The sequence below is a fragment of the Odocoileus virginianus genome, chromosome 13, assembly GCF_023699985.2.
Source record: "Odocoileus virginianus isolate 20LAN1187 ecotype Illinois chromosome 13, Ovbor_1.2, whole genome shotgun sequence".
Taxonomy (NCBI): Eukaryota; Metazoa; Chordata; class Mammalia; order Artiodactyla; family Cervidae; genus Odocoileus; species Odocoileus virginianus.
This window is the reverse complement of record NC_069686.1, coordinates 34173544-34191460: the sequence shown is the minus strand read 5'-3', so window position 1 is coordinate 34191460 and position 17917 is coordinate 34173544.

Below are 17917 nucleotides of genomic sequence, written 5' to 3'. Positions count from 1 at the left end.
ATGGAAACCCAGTTGAGCTATTTCAAATCCTAAAAGATTATGCTATGAAAGTGCTGCACTCAGTATGCCAGCAAATTTGGAAAACTCAGCAGTGGCCACAGGACTGGAAAAGGTCAGTTTTCATTCCAATCCCAAAGAAAGGCAATGCCAAAGAATGCTCAAACTACCGCACAATTGCACTCATCTCACACACCAGCAAAGTAATGCTCAAAATTCTCCAAGCCAGACTTCAGCAATACGTGAACCATGAACTTCCAGATATTCAAGCTCATTTTAGAAAAGGAAGAGGAACCAGAGATCAATTTGCCAACATGTGTTGGATTATCGAAAAAGCAAGAGAGTTCCAGAAAAGTATCTATTTCTGCTTTATTGACTATGCCAAAGCCTTTGACTGTGTGGATCACAGTAAACTGTGGAAAATTCTGAAGGAGATTTGAATACCAGACCACCTGACCTGCCTCTTGAGAAATCTGCATACAGGTCAGGAAGCAACAGTTAGAACTGGACATGGAACAACAGACTGGTTCCAAATAGGAAAAGGAGTACTTCAAGGCTGAATATTGTCACCTTGCTTATTTAACTTATATGCAGAGTAACTCATGAGAAATGTTGGGCTGGAAGCAGCACAAGCTGGAATCAAGATTGCCGGGAGAAATATCAGTAACCTCAGATATCCAGATAACACTACCCTTATGGCAGAAAGTAAAGAGTAACTAAAGAGCCTCTTGATGAAAGTGAAAGAGGAGAGGGAAAATGTCTTAAAGTTCGACTTTCAGAAAACTAAGATCATGGCATCCAGTCCCATCACTTCATGGCAAATAGATGTGGAAACAGTGGCTGACTTTATTTTTCTGGGCTCCAAAATCTCTGCAGATGGTGATTGCAGCCATGAAATTAAAAGACACTTACTCCTTTGAAGGAAAGTTATGACCAACCTAGACAGTACGTTAAAAAGCAGAGACATTACTTTGCCAACAAAGGTCCATCTAGTCAAAGCTATGGTTTTTCCAGTAGTCTTATATGGATGTGAGAGTTGGACTATAGGGAAGGCTGAGTGCCAAAGAATTGATGCTTTTGAACTGTGGTGTTGGAGAAGACTCTTGAGAGTCCCTTGGACTGCAAGGAGATCCAACCAGTCCATCCTAAAAGAGATCAGTCCTGGGTATTCACTGGAAGGAGTGATGTTGAAGCTGAAACTCCATTCATTTGGCCAACAGATGCAAAGAGCTCACTCACTTGAAAAGACCCTGATGCTGGGAAAGATTGAGGGCAGAAGGAGAAGGGGACAACAGAGGATGGTTGGATGTCATCACTGACTCCACAGACATGAGTTTGGGTGGACTCCGGGAGTTGGTGATGGACAGGGAGGCCTGGTGTGCTGTGGTTCATGGGGTCACAAGATGTCAGACATGACTGAGTGTCTGAACTGAATTGAACTGAACCAGCTATTATTGGCCTAAACAAAATGCTATTGACTTTTGAATATTTGTTTTGTATCCAGTATGAAAGTGAAAGTCACTGTTGTGTCCGAGTCTTTGCAACCCCATGGACTAACAATCCATGGAATTCTCCAGGACAGAATATTGTAGTGGGTAGCCTTTCCCTTCTCTGGGGATCTTCCCAACCCTGAAATTAACCCGGGGTCTCCTGGATTGCAGGCAGGTTCTTTACCAACTGAGCTATCAGGGAAGCCCAGAAACCATATTAATGTTTTCACTGGTTTTTGTAACTTTTTCTTTTATTAATTTCTTCAGACAAGAATCCAAATAATGACAATATTTAAAGTCTTTCTGTAATAGAGACCAGTATTTGTCATCTAATATCCTTTTTTCCTTTGAGGATAGCTCTGCATTTTAACTGGGCATATAGCTATACATGCTGAAGCTGAAACTCCAATACTTTGGCCACCTCATGTGAAGAGTTGACTCATTGGAAAAGACCCTGATGCTGGGAGGGATTGGGGGCAGGAGGAGAAGAGGATGCAGAGGATGAGATGGCTGGATGGCATCACCGACTGGATGGACATGAATTTGAGTAAACTGTGGGAGTTGGTGCTGGACAGGGAGGCCTGGCATGCTGCAATTCATGGGGTCTCAAAGAGTCGGACACGACTGAGCGACTGAACTGAGCTGAACTAAATTGATAGCTACACAGGATAAAGCCAACATTTCCTAGGCTTTTCTAAGAGTTACGTGTGGCCATTACTAAGTCTTAATCATGGAGATGTAATCAAAAGGAATCTATGCAGTCTCAGACAACTGTATTTAAAGGGAAATACAATGTCTTATCTCTTCCTTGAGTGGAATGCTGAAATGATGACTAGTGCTAGAGTATTCATGTTGAACCATGCAGTGAATGAACAATAAACCTGAATTTCTGATTGTCAGTCTTCACAATTAACCCAGGTCAAGAGGCAAAAGTCAAGTTTACAAGGTGGAAAAAAAAAAAAAAAAAAACAAACCCAAAACAAAAACTACTATCCTGATTCCTTGGATTTTCCGTCACTTGCAACAGAACCTGTTCTTTCCAGTCTTTATATAACTTTTCTTCAGGAACAGTTGTATATGGTAGAGGTCATTTATTCCTTAGAAATGTGCTAAAATTATAGAATAAAAGTGTTTTTTCATCACTATAGGATAATTTTGAAAACCACATTAATGTCCTTAATAATTCATCTAATTCAGTATTCATTTCATCTTGAATCTATTCTGTCTCTCCCTGTCTCTCTCCATCTCTGTCTCTCTCTGTGTCTCTGTTCCTGTCTCTAGTTAGATATAGAATATAACCCTAGAAAAATCTCTTATTCTGTCTTGATTTTACAGGTTTATTGGCTCTATTGTATATCTTATGAATTTTTTAATCTCAGAAATATCTTTGTAATTACTTAAGGGTCCACATCTGAAGTTAAATGATTCTGTTGAATGATTATTATCCATTGGGGAAGAAACATTTGCTATATTAAGGTTTTCTAATTTTAGGTTTAAGAGTTAAGTGTTTATTTCCTTGGAGGCAAATATAATCACCATTACAAAAAGAACATAGTGGAAATCTGATAGTGTGATGTGAATTGCTATGCATTTTAGGCAATGAGTGCACACATGCTCAGCCAGTCAGTCCTGTCCAACACTTGGCAATCACATGGACCATAGCCCACCAGGCTCCTCTGTCCATGGGGTTTTCCAGGCAAGAATACTGGAGTGGGTGGCCATTTCCTCCTCCAGGGGATCTTCCCAATCCACGGATCAAACCCGCGTCTCCTGCATCTCCTGCATTGCAGGTGAATTCTTTACTGCTGAGCCACCAGGGAAGCCCATTTTAGGCAATATTATTTAATGTTTATAGTATAAGTTGAGGTGGCATATGATACAATGTAAATCTTGTTCTTTCTCCACACCAGTCCCCCAAATAGGTGTTTTCTACATTATTCAAGTTAAATTAACTTCAAGTTAACCCCCAGATAAATCAATTCCTTATCTCTTGGTATGCCAAGTCACATGGTGTACCAAAACCCCTTCATTGCTGTGTCATCATATGCTAATCAATAAAAAAATGTAGTTTTGCCAGTATCATCATGGGAATGTTCATCGGAGGCTTCACTGAACTGAATGAACCATGTGATAATATATGGTGTTGGCTATAACTTCTGTTAGATAACAGATAGGAGGCGTGGCGTATTGGTAAGAGGAATGGCATGTTCACTAAAGTACAGTCCAGGGTATTAAATGCTGAAAGAGCCTTCCAAGTGACACCCCCACCTCCTCACTTGCTCCCTACTCCCTTCTTGCACCCCTGCCACCACCTCTTTCGAAGATAAACTAGGTTGACTTTTATTAGGCCTAAATTGATCATATTACTTTCCTGTTTAAAATCCTCCAGTGACATCACTCTGCATCCAGAAAGAAAAATCAAACTCATAGCATGGCCGCAGTACTCACCACTGCCAACCTCACTGACCCCAGCCTTTCTACACTGCATCTTGTTCATTATTCCTGTCCCGCTGGTCTCCTTGCGGTTCTTGAAGAATATCAAGCTCAATCCTTTCTTGAGTCCCCTTCTTACTGTTTCTTCTGCATGGGACATGCCTCAGAACCACTCACATCCTGCTTCCCAACTTAAATGTGACCTCTCCAAAGAGACTGTCCTGGTCTACCCTACTAAGTTCAGTTACTCTTTATCTCATTACTGTATGTGTGATGGAAGACAGCAACAGACAGCTTGAAGAGGTGCATTTCTTTAGAGGTGACAGATATGGCATTTTACGGAAATCAGCATATTCTGTTTTCAGACTTAGGTTTGGCAGTTCAGGGCCCCTGAGTTTCCATTTGAATGTACAGCGAGAATAATGCCACCTCTGTAAATGGAGGAGGCAGGTCTATTCTGATCCTTGGTGATTTTCTTCTCAACACTTCTCAGTACTTGAAGTAATCTTTTCTTGGTTTGCTTTATTATATACTGTTGACTCTTGAACAATGTGGGAGTTGGGCCACTAACTCCTCAATTCTAGCATAGTTAAAAATCCATGTAACTGTGTTCTCTGCCTCAAAAAGAAAGACATTGATAAATGACTTACCCAAGGACAGGAAGTTGAAACAATTTGAATGGGATCAGAACTCAAACTCTAGTTCTTTTGATGCTAAATACTGTGATCTTTAATCAAATGCAAACATTTTCCTGCACTTAGTTAACTTAAAGATCTGTACAGTAAAAATATCAGAAAAATCCACATGTAAGTGTCCCATGCTGTTGAAATTCATGTTCAATGATCAGCTATATTATTTGTTACCCCACTCTCAACTGTAAGTTCCTTGAGTTCAGACTCACTAGTGTCTTATTCACTGCTGTAACCTGAACACCCCAGATTATGTCTGGGAGGCATTCAGTAGGTATTTGTGATCTGTTCATTGACTGAATAACCTGGTCTCCACTGCTTTTTAGTTCACTCAGTCTTCTGGAAATATTTTTGAGTTTGCAATCCAAGTACAAGTTCTCAGTTCTTTGAAAGAAACTTTGTACTTACCCTCTAATGACCTCATATTCTTCCTGTATTCCCACTATTCTGTTAACTTCCTATTCTCTGCACTAAAGAGTAAACTTCTAAGGGACAAGGATGATGTCCTGCTCATCATTATTTCCTTTACAATGCTTTAGCACAATGACTTCTACGACTTTACTATTAGTGCATTAATTTATTTGGTTTGTTGTTGTTTACTTGCTGTCATGTCTGACTCTTTTGTGACCCCAAGGACTGTAGCCCACCAGATTCCTCTGTCTGTGGGAATTTTAAGGCAAGAATACTGGAGTGGGTTGCCACTGTCTTTTCCAAGGAATCTTCCCAGGGATAGAAACCACATCTCCTCCCTGGCAGGCAGATTCTTTACCACTGAGCCACCTGGGAAGCCCAATTTATCCAATTAAAGCAGTTCTAATTTTCTATTAATTGGTGCTTTTAAATTTTGAATTGTGAAATTTTTGAGTTGTATATACTTTATGTTGGATGGAAGTAACAGTTTGTCCTTTAAAAATTCTTCATTATTTCTGATCTGCCTCATCTCTTATGCTTTCTTCTCCCAGATGTGCTCTATTTAGAAACTGCCTATCTACTTAGAGACTGGTAGCTCACCATCTAAATGTGGGCTGCAGTTATGTTTTATTTGGTTCTTGTAATGTTTTTTTCTTAAATTTTGGGTTAGCTGATACAATTTAAAATTGTTTTATAATTTTTTTTGAACTTTTGTCTTTCCTAAAAAAATAGGACAATCTGGCACCCCTGGGTTCACATATTCTCATGACAACAAATGCTAAACATTCTCGAGAGCTCTGGTTTCCCATAAGACTCTCTTGTTTTGCCTCATTTGTTTGCAGTACATGCTTAGACTCTTTATATATAGGAGTTTGAAAGTCCAGTTTTATTCCATTTCTATAATATGTATGTTATTTTAGTGATGATCCAGTAGTAATTACTTTTTTTTCCAAGCTAAGCTTCAACAGTATGTGAACCAAGAACTTCCAGATGTTCAAGCTGGATTTAGAGAAGGCAGAGGAACCAGAGATCAAATTACCAACATCCATTGGAATATAGACAGAGCAAGAGTATTTCAGGAAAACATTCTGCTTCATTGACTACACTAAAGCATTTGACTGTGTGGATCACAACAAACTGTGGAAAATTCTTTGAGATGGGACTACCAGACCACCTGACCTGCCTCCTGAGAAACCTGTAAGCAGATCAAGAAGCAACAGGTAGAATCAGACATGAAATAACAGACTGGTTCCAAATCAGGAAAGGAGTGCATCACGGCTGTATATTGACACCCTGCTTATTCAACTTATATGCAGAGTACATCATGTGAAATGCTGGGCTGGATGAAGCACAAGATGGATTCAACATTGCCAGGAGAAATATCCATAACTTCAGATATGCAGATGACACCACCCTTATGGCAGAAAGCAAAGAGTAAAGAGCCTCTTGATGAAAGTGAAAGAGGAGAGTGAAAAAGCTGGTTTAAAACTCAACATTCAAAAAACAAATATCATGGCATCCTGTTCCATCATTTCATTGCAGATAGGTGGGGAAACAATGGAAACAGTGACAGACTTTATTTTCTTGGGCTCCAAAATCACTGTAGATGGTGATTGCAGCCATGAAATTAAAAGATGCTTGCTCCTTTGAAGAAAAGCTATGACCAACCTAGACAGCATATTAAAAAACAGAGACATTACTTTGCCAACGGTCTGTCTAGTCAAAGCTATGGTTTTTCCAGTAGTCATGTATGGATGTGAGAGTTGGCCCATGAAGAAAGCTGAGTGCCAAAGAATTGATGCATTTAAACTGTGGTGTTGGAGAAGACTCTTGAGAGTCCCTTGTACTGCAAGGAGATCCAACCAGTCGATCCGAGAAAAGGGAACCCTCTTACACTGTTGGTGGGAATGCAAATTAGTACAGCCACTATGGAAAGCAGTGTGGAGATTTCTTAAAAAGCTGGAAATAGAACTGCCATATGACCCAGCAATCCCACTTCTGGGCATACACACCGAGGAAACCAGATCTGAAAGAGACACGTGCACCCCAATGTTCATAGCAGCACTGTTTATAATAGCCAGGACATGGAAGCAACCTAGATGCCCATCCGCAGACGAATGGATGAGGAAGCTGTGGTACATATACACCATGGAATATTACTCAGCCATTAAAAAGAATTCATTTGAATCAGTTCTAATGAGATGGATGAAACTGGAGCCCATTATACAGAGCGAAGTAAGCCAGAAAGATAAAGACTATTACAGTATAGTGACACATATATATGGAATTTAGAAAGATGGTAACGATAACCCTATATGCAAAACAGAAAAAGAGACTCAGATGTATAGAACAGACTTGTGGACTCTGGGAGAAGGAAATCAGTCCTGAATATTCATTGGAAGCTGAATGTTCATTGGATGCTGAAGCTCAAATACTTTGGCCACCTGATGTGAAGAACTGACTCATTGAAAAAGTCTCTGATGCTGGGAAAGATTGAAGGCGGGAGGAGAAGGGGATGACAGAGGTTGAGATGGTTGGATGGCATCACTGACTCAATGGATATGAGTTTGAGCAAGCTTCGCGAGTTGGTGATTGACAGGGAAGCCTGATGTGCTGCAGTCCACACGGTCGCATAGAGTCGGACATGACTGAATGACTAAACTGGACTGATCTGACACTCACTTTGAGAGCTCTTGTAAATGGATGTTGAATGTTGTCAAATGCTTTCCCCATGTCTATTGATAGGATCATACGGGTTTTTGTTGTTGTTGTTCCTTTTGTTACTGCGGTGTATCACATTGATTTGCATATGTTTAACCATCCTTGTGACCCTGGAATAAATCCAGCTTAACCATAGTGAATGAGCCTTTTTATATATTTGTTAGATTCAGTTTGCTTGTACTGTGTTGATGATTTTTGCGTCTATATACATCAAAGATGTTGACATATAATTTTCTTTTTTCATAGTGTCTTTGTCAGGTTTTGGTATCAGGGTGATGTTGGCCCTATAGAATGAATTTGGGAATGTTTCCTCCCCTTCAATTTTTGGAATGGTTTGAGAAAAATAGGTAGAACTTATTTACATGTTTGGTGGCATTTTTCAGTGAGGCCATCTGGTCCTGCGATTTTTGTTGAAGGAGTTTTTTTTTTTTTTAAATTACAGATTCTGTTTCACTTCTAGTGATCAGTCTTTTCAGGTTGTCTATTTTCCTTAACTCAGTCTTGGCAGGCTGTATGTTTCTAGAAATTTGTCTGTTCCAGATCCAGTGCCAAGATGTGGCATGGAGCAGATGGGGCCAGAGTACTCTGCTGGGAGTGGGACTGAGGCATGCTGGTTCCTGGCACCACTTGACTGAGCACTGGAAATGGCCATCACTGCCCTACCTGGACCACACTCCAGGCCTCTGGTCTGTCACTGTGTAGCTAGACTGAGTCTTTACCCAGGGCCTGGCTGGCTTGGACCCCACATCAAGCTGTGGTGTGGAATGAGTGGGGCCAGAATGTTCACCTGCTCACAGTGGGGAGGGGTGGCAAGGCAGTAGCCACCAGTGTGGAGCTCTCTCCACCCTCTCCACTGACAAGCCAGCATTCACACGCTCTGCTCAAGCGGAGTCTAGGCTTTTCCAGTGCATTCATCCGTCCCAGCAGTGCTCCCAGCAGCCACGGTCTCCTCTTCTTGGACCCCAAGACTGGGATGCCCAGCCTGTGGCTGGAACTCCCCAGGGTGAGGGTCTGCCCATGCAGATTTTCTCTTCCTTTCACATCCCTCCTGTGGGCAGAGGTCCCAACTCTATATCTTTTTTCTGTCCTACTCAGTTACATGGAAATCTTTCTTGCAGCTTTGGTTGTATAGGAGTTCTTTGCCAGTTTTTAGTTGGTTTTCCAGAAGAATTGTTCCATATGTAGGCATATTTTTAATGTGTGCATGGTGGGAGGTGAGCTTCTTGTCCTCCACCTCTGCCATCTTGATCCAATGTCCCTATGATTTAAAAAAAAAATTCGTGCCTTCTTTATATGTTGATTTCAATTGTTAACTTTGGCATACATAGAGCTGATAAGTCTCTGTCGTTTGTTCACATTTGGACACCTGTTTGATATTTTCTAATCACCCCATGGACATTCAAAACCGTCATTTGAATTGAATATATTATTCAAATAGGGCTTCCCTTGTGGCTCAGCTGGTAAAGAATCTGCCTGCAATGTGGGAGACCTGGGCTCGATCCTTGCGTTGGGAAGATCCCCTGGAGAAGGGAAAGGCATGTATAGTCCATGGGGTCGCAAAGAGTTGGACATGACTGAGTAACTTTCACTTTCACCTCACTATTCAAATAACTCTCCCCAAAATTACATTTGATAAAGTTGACCTGTGTGGTTACATTTCCCTCAGCATACACTTAGGTTTTTAAATGAAAGGGGAAAGTTGATGGCAACATGTACTTTTGGCTTTCAAAAACTGCTAATGAATTATGCATTGTTCGCTCCCTATGTAGTTGGCATATCTTAGAACATGCATCAGTTGGCCTGTGCTCAGGGCAGATTATAGCCTTTCACTGAACTTAACCTACCTGATCTCTTCTTTAAAGCATTTGTTCAAGCCTACCCTCTCCCCACATGAATCCATGTCAGACCCGAGTGAGTGATGCGCTTTCGATTATGACTCTTTATAAAAGCAGTGAGAAGCTAAATCACAGCCCAACAAGCACAAGACCTCCTTGCTTCTTAGGCAAGTGTTTCCTTAACAAGGAATGAAAATGAGGTATTCCAGGCTAAGTGTGGAAGGATAGCCAAGACAACTTCACACTTTTAAATAATGAGATGGTCAGAGATGTTGTTTTCCAGCCAGTGTCAGTGTGAAGTGATGTGTACTCAAATGTTAGTCACCAAGAAATGTAGGTATGAGCCTGTGGTGTTAGGAGTGAGGAGGAAGGCTTTCTTTATGACCTGCAGATGGATGCTAGAAGAAATATTTCTTCCACTTATGTGAGGCATGGAAATTAGCACTCACCTACTATTTACAGAAAATTCTTTTTGTTAAAAGCTCTGGGACTTGTTTTCTCTGAGAGAGAGAGATTTGTAGCTATAATTAAGAAATCTGTTTAAATTGTGCCGATAATTATCCTAATTGGTTTGAAAATCTGATGAAATACTTAGAGAAGTAAATTGCCCCAGCTGAGGGTTCGATAAGCAACCCATGTTTTGTAAAAGAGAAACTAAAGTAGGTAAATAGTCTTTCAAAATTAAAGACCCTGCTAACTTTAAGTAGGTCACATTTAGAAGTGCTCTTTGTGCCTCTGTTTGTCTTAATTTGGGAAACTTGGTGGCCTTGCAATATTTATATCCGAGACTAAAATAAGGTCGAAAATAAAGTACAGCTGGATTGCTTGAGATGCTTTGAAATGAAAGGTCCTCACTGTTAATATCCAGATATTAAAAGCACTCAGAGTCGGAAGGTTAGACAACAGCCAAGTGAACGAATGCATGTAGGAAATCAAGTGTGGGTCCATTCTGATCTGCATGAAACCAGTGGTCTTCCATATGTGTCAAAAAAATTACTGCATGGATTTACATGTATAATGAAAAAAAAATTACTGCAGTGATCCGTAACACATGTGTTTCCAGTGATTAGTGTCTCTGGGGCAAGGACCTGTGAATCTCAATTTTTAAAACATGGTCCTTTGGTGACTTTTCAGTTCACTTCAGATTTCAGATCATCATTTTACTGATTTGAACAAACAGTGCAGATTGCAAGTGGCAGAAAGGAAGGGAAACTAAAGGAAAGGGTATTTGAAGCAAAGAATAAAGTAGATTCTCTTCCTGAGGAGGAACAGAGAAGAGAGTAAAAATGAATGACCTCAAATCATTTATATTTGCCTTTGGAAGATGTCCTGACTGTGTTTTGGCAGCAGATTTACAGTCATAACTTAATTTTGCTTAGGATAATAATAAATAGGTTTTCATTTCCAAAATACACACTGGAGAATGTGTGTGGGTGGGGAGAAATAGCTCCTCACATTGTAGGGCGATGACAAAGGAAAGCTAGTTTGGTGTTTAAAGTTTGTCAGAGAAAACACACAAAGTGAACAATCTAAATATAGATAATTAAGTGGTAACTGTTTATTGGTTAAACACTCTCTATAACACATACCATTACTTAAAAAGCATCCTTACAGGTGGCTTATAGCAAATTTCCTTTTGATACAACTGTAATAAATGGAATATGACAGATACTTAAGGAACAAGTATTTTCTCATGTGGTAGTCACTTTTATAGCAGTGCGCCCTGAATTATATGCTGTGTGCATTGCAGGTGGGGAGGGAGGGTGGCACTGTGAACATGGTGAGCAATTTGTGTCCTTTATGACAATTATTACTCAACTTTTTACCTTTCTTCCCATATCTAAGATTGCAGTCATTTAAACTATACCTATTTGTCAAAGCAAAACCAAACAAAACAACACTTGGGAAAGGAAAAGAGTGAAGATATTGATTCATTTTTTTTTCTATTATTAATTACTTAATTCTATAAAGAGCATTACGATATACGTCTACAAACACATTTATCTCATGTTAGTGATTCTTGCCTAACTCTGTGAGAGGGCAGTGAAGATCTAATCACCTGAAGATACTCTTAATGGGTAATGGATGAAGAACTTGAGTCCCAAAGATATTAAGTAAGTCCCCAAAGTAAAAAACCAGTCCTAGCATCCAACATCTTCCAACTCTAAAACTGGTATTCTCTGTAGTGCTTAACGATCAAGATTATTATTAATTTGCTAATTAACCATGGGGATATTATATGTTTCCTTTCTGTTTCATCTCTGGATGCTCTAGGCTGAGAATATGATTTTTACCCATGTGCTCATATAAAGACATTTCATTGAACAGACTATTATATATGAGATTTGAGATTTGGGATAAATGATAAATGCAGATACAAAGATGTTGAAAATATATCTGGAGTGTCAAGTGAAGCAAGTATATTTTGGGAGGTTCTGGTAAGGATAAAATAACTTCATGGTTATAGCAGGGTTTTCATGTCCAAGAGATACTAGGGGTTTCTAAATTGACATGCTGTAAAACTGCTCCCAAATAGATCTATCATTTTGTTTTATGCCCCTTATATATCATGCAGTTTTGATAATTCATATATGTCATAGACTGAAGAATTAATTCTAAAGATTAGAAACTGAAATTCAGGCATATAATGTGCATGTGTATAACAGAAGGATCAAACTAAGGGTTGAAAGCGGGTTCTCTGACTCTCTGCCCAGTATTTTGGAAGGAGCTCTAATATGACATTTAATTACCCTTATCACAATTGACAAGTGTTTTGTGGGCCCCAAGCATTTGCTGGACAGAGTAGAAGCAAAGCACTATAAAATCTGACCCTGCTTTGAAGGAATATACAGACTGTTTTTGGAAAACAGAACAGATCATTTCAGAAAGATAGAATCAAATAGAAAAGTGTCTCTCTTTAATGTTGATAGTTCTATCCACTCTTGCAGAAAGACCTTCCATTGTTTAATGATGAATAAGAAACAGCCTAATGCTTCTTGCTGCAGCTGAGCTCGTGTAAAGTAGCTGGAAATTTGCAGATTGAAAGTTGTACCATGCCTGCATTACTGATCTGTCCTCTGAAGGTCAGTGAATCTCCACTTCTGCCAGTTCTGTTCCTCTCCTGTAGACCCTTCTATTCGCTGCCATTTCAGGACAATAATCTGACATTTTCAGTAAGCTCAAATCAATTTTGATTCTTTTAAAGTGTTAAAAGGAAAGGCTCAGTGATGATGTGAGTAAAGAGAAAGCAGGATGACCTGTGCTGTATTGAGTTTTAAAATTAAACAGTTTTCTTTATGGACTTTTGTTCTGTATGAAGTATTATGCTATAAAAGCACAAAATAAACAGGCTGAGTTTTAATTTGTATATACGACATCTTAGACATCTTATCACACTTTAGAACAGGCTGAGTGATTCTGTGATTTGGGGTTAAATGTACATCTGTTTTCTCTCTTTGTTGAGCAGACAGCTCATAAAAATCCAATTTCAACAGATGGTTGTAAATGAGGACAGAACTACCTTGTTTGGGTTAATACACATTCATGAAGAACATACCTTCTGAGGAAACCCAAGTCATCCCATAAATCCTGTCAATAAACTGATCTGGAATTTCTTTAAAATGTACCAAAATATGAGCAGAAAGTATTGAATGTAGCCTTTCACATCCTATTCCTGTCCCTTGGCTTCACATTTCCCACTTTTGATCTTTGATAAGTTTTGTAGTAGAGACAGAATTTTGTTCTAAAAGATTTAAGTATAGATCTGTTTTATAGAGACTGGAAAAAAACCAAACCTTACTATGGACATTTCCCTCCAAACATGAAGCTTAAAATGCTTGGTAAGTGAGTCTTTTTGGAAAATCTCTTCTCTTTGTAGAGTTTAAGGTATAAAACCTCACTGTTTTCCCCTGTGTTTCTACTATTTAAGCTTCAGTTCTTGCCCCAGGTTTGATAAAGAAAAGGACATTGGGCTTGGGTCAGGATCTTGTTTCTAGCCCTGACTCTGTCTCTCACAGGATGTGACTTCAGGCAGGAGAGCTAATGACTAAGACCTCATCTTTCCCAGCTTCCAGATGGGGGCCCAGAGTGATCACTACTAGTACAGTCTTGACATTATCAGATTACTTATGGGATTATGGTTGAGGGGCAAGATGAGGAGGTGGGGCAAGATGCTTTGCTGTCATCAGATGTATCATTGCTCTCTTTCTACCTTTGAGCTATTTCTAGGGAGAGGAGGTGAGACCATTGTACATACTGAATCTTGTGTAGGCTCAGTTGGAGTCTTAGAGGAAATCACATGCCTTTTTCTACACAGGAGTCTTCCATGAGGTATGAGGGAAGACAAAACAAATTGGTTATGAGTGCAAGTGACTTTGAGATTGAAATGACCCCTTAGATGTTTATAAAATGACTATCATAATATAGCAGTCCCTGTCCATTCTCACTTCATCTCCACAATTAGGCATTGATAGCAAAGAGAAGTAGATTAATATGGATCATCTTTGTCAATGGCACAAATTATCTAGTTGTCACAATTCAGTAGAGGTTTCCAAAATTAAATTTATCATTGTTAAAGTTATGCATATCATATCGTGGATTTAAAGAATCTCTCCTTTAGAAGATCATAATCTTGTTTTGTTAATACAATCATTAAGAGATGTTAAACAATACAAATTTAGTAATTCCTTTAAACATCTTTAACAAACAAAAACAAATCTGAAACACTGGAATGCAAGCAAAAATAAAACTTGTTTCCATGTTAAGAAAAATACATTTAATAATGCTGAGAATACTTTTAACTGGAGATTCCATATCTTATTCTGCACAAAGTCTTATAGTTCAGATTTTAAGCTATATTTATAGGTGACAAAAGAGGTATGACTACTTTAAGTCTAAATGATTTTAAAATAGAGAAATTCACTCAGTGTGAGAGGAGCAATTTGGAGAGCTAACAGTATGGAAATACGTGATTTAAAAAAATAACATCACTAGACTTGGAAATAGTTTGGTACCTAGATTGCCAACATGAGTAATTCACATCTTGATTTGGGTATCATTTAGGTAAACCATCTCACAACTCTTATGGCTATCATGGGAAGAAGAAAGTAATTTAGCAGGCTTTCATAAAACCTTTTTCTTTTCATAATCATAATGCTATCCTTTTCCCTGAAATTTGACCTGTTCCTCCTGACTATCAGGTCAGTTGCTAGAATAGATAGTTGTAAAGTTCTGCCCCCAAATAAATGTCCTTGTGTTATCTATCTCTGGGGTAGTTGACTGTTGCATTATAAGAAATCTATTTTAAGTGGTAATTTACATAGGACTTTTTCCTAATATCTGTTTAAAGGATTATACTAGGCAATAGGGATATAAATTTGCTCTTTACCCTCCCACCCCCAAATCGAGTGATACTTGCACCGTTGGGAATGATGCTTCTTCCCCATTCCTATGTTTCCTTCCATGTGGAGGGGCAGGGTGTAACATTCCTAGCCTCTCCCTCTGCCTCTTTGCTCAGCTGTTCCCAGGGAAACTGAGTAATGACTGGTGCCTAGAGAAAACTGGTTGTGCTTGGATCTACACTTTCCTTTGTTCTCCTTGAGAGCCAACTGTCTGAAGGGAGTCTGTGCTCTGTTCCTCTCCAGTGAAGGGTCTATCCTTTGTTGGCTGAGTGTGTAGGGAGAACCTTGCCCTACCCAACATTGCCTATGAGTGGGTGCTTGCTTGCTTAGTTGCTCAGTTGTGTCCTACTCTTTGTGATCCCATGGACTATAACCCACTAGGCTCCTCTGTCCATGGAATTCTCCAGGCAAGAATACTGGAGTGGGTTGCATGCCCTCCTTCAGGGGATCTTCCCAACCCAGGGATTGAACCCAGGTCTCCTGCATTGCAGGCAGATCCTTAACCATCTGAGCCCATAGGGAAGCTTAGTCTAATTCTGGGTTCAGTATTTAGGAAACACTCTTCCACTCATACAAACCATATCCACCTAGTCAGCTATTTTAGTAATAAGTAACACAAGCCATCTCATTTATTTCTTGAGTCCACAAATGTAGAAAAGAATATTAATTAGCTTCTATCAAATACCAGAAATAAGTAAGTAGATTCTGACCATGTTATACTTCTGTTCCATGCTAATGGACTGTCTAGGCTAATGTTTTGTTAGAATAAATAAGCTCCAGGATTTCAGAAATTAAAGAGTGTTGAATTAAGCTTAGACTTGTGTTTTTAATTATAAAACACATTCCTTCTTCCTCATCTGAGATGTTAACCTCCTCTCTTAAAGATAGCAGCCTTTTATTTTTCAGTATAATAGTAAGCAGACTAGTTCTCACCACCAAGTTTTTAAATGGGCTATTATTCACTGTTAAGATGTTTGTAGCTGTGGTTTAGCTTTAATCTATACAAGAGAGCCTGGTAAAAATATACAGAGAACAATGTGTCAAAATCTAAGAGCTTATTCTCTCTTTGACTCCAATCATATAATCTCCAGTAAGAAAGAAGAGACAGGAGGGAGCAGTAAATTGAAAGTCACTTAGTCTTGTCTGATTCTTTGTGACCCCATGGACTATACAGTCCATGGAATTCTCCAGGACAGAATACTGGAGTGGGTAGCCTTTCCTTTCTCTAGGGGATCTTCCCAACCCAGGGATCGAACCCAGGTCTCCCGCATTGCAGGTGGATTTTTTACTGGCTGACCCACAAGGGAAGCCCAAGAATACTAGAGTGAGTAGCCTATCCCTTCTCCAGGGGATCTTCCCGACCCAGGAATCAAACCAGGGTCTCCTGCATTGCAGGTAGATTCTTTACCAACTGAGCTATTGGGGAAGTCCCTAGGAAGGAGGCGCTTCACTAAAATATAGGTTCATTCAGATCAAAATTCAGTTAAGAAATTTCAGAGAAGAAAGAAAGACATGTGGGAGAATCATGTCAATATGTATGTTCACTTTGAGTTAATCCAATTTGAATTTAAAAAAATGTATTTTTACACTTACCTATTTTAAGAGACTATCTGTTGAGGAGGTTAGTGTGGCATTCTGTTCTGGCAAGAATTTTGCATGTTTGGTTCACAGAATGTTGACCTTATTCCCCATTATTTCCTGAGAGGATACAGGATAGATACTCAGAGTATTTTTTGTTATCTAGGCAGGAGGACAATTTCTAACTCTGTGTCTGGAAGCATTTACTTGAATGCTCTGTCCATTCATGCAGGATTCCACATCACAAGCATCAATAGTATTGCAAAACCTTAGCAAAAGCAACTACATTTTTTATGCTTTTCAGTGAGTTGCTAAAATTTTACAGCTTAGATCCATCAAATAGGATCATTTCTTAATCTTGTACTCCAAGGTTCTCACAACTTTTAGGGAGGTACATGTGAAATATTAGTGTTCATACAGGTAAAACCGAGCCCTGTGAGTGTAGGGCATCCACAGTACTCCACGGACACTCATGGAGTTTTGATGGTAATTTTTTGTATTATCTCTAGGGCAGCTAATTTTTAGCATTATTCCTAGGTCATCAGCCTTCTTCTAAAATATATGAATATTTATTGAAGCCTAATAAGTTGTATACATGTCCAGCCTCACATACCATTGAAAGTAAAACAAAGAATACCCATAGGTATTGAAAAGATCTGGGGCATCATTAAAACCTCTCATTTTATATTTGGAAAAAAAAGTGAGAAATAGGCAATGTGACTTGCCCAAATTTGTCAGTGGCCATCCAAAATTAGAAACTTAGTACACAGTCAGTCCTGTGTACTTTTCATTATATTGCATTAAATAGAAAGGAAAGGAATAGCTATTTAGAGGTTGTTTTGGCCAGGGTGAGTTTCTTCCCAAAGTTTGCATATAGTACTATTTTTACTTATCTCAACTCGAGACAGCACTGGACAAGCATAAAGTAAATAGTGAAATAGTGTTTGTGTATTGAGAAAAATTGAAACAGAGAACTCTTCACTTGCTACTTTTCTTACCTTTGTAACTTTTCCTAATTCAGCCTTCATGAGTCATTTTGTAGATAGGATTTCGTTAAACATGCAGAACAATGAGCTAGACTTTCTGGATTGTTTTCCTGGTTCTGCCGTTGATAAGCCATGTGACCAACCTTTAAGGATAAGTTGCTTAACCTTTCTAAACCTCAGCTTTTCTCCTTTAACAAGTGAAGGAGATGATTTTTATATCATCAAGTTCAACTGAACTAACTCACAGAGCTATTTCAAGGGAGTAAGTAGGACTGACCTAGATCAGATTTGCGTTAAAAGAGATGTTCTTAGAATTTTCAATTTCATTGATTCTTCATTGTATGGGACTGTTTGGATCCTTGGCTCGTACTTGCTAAA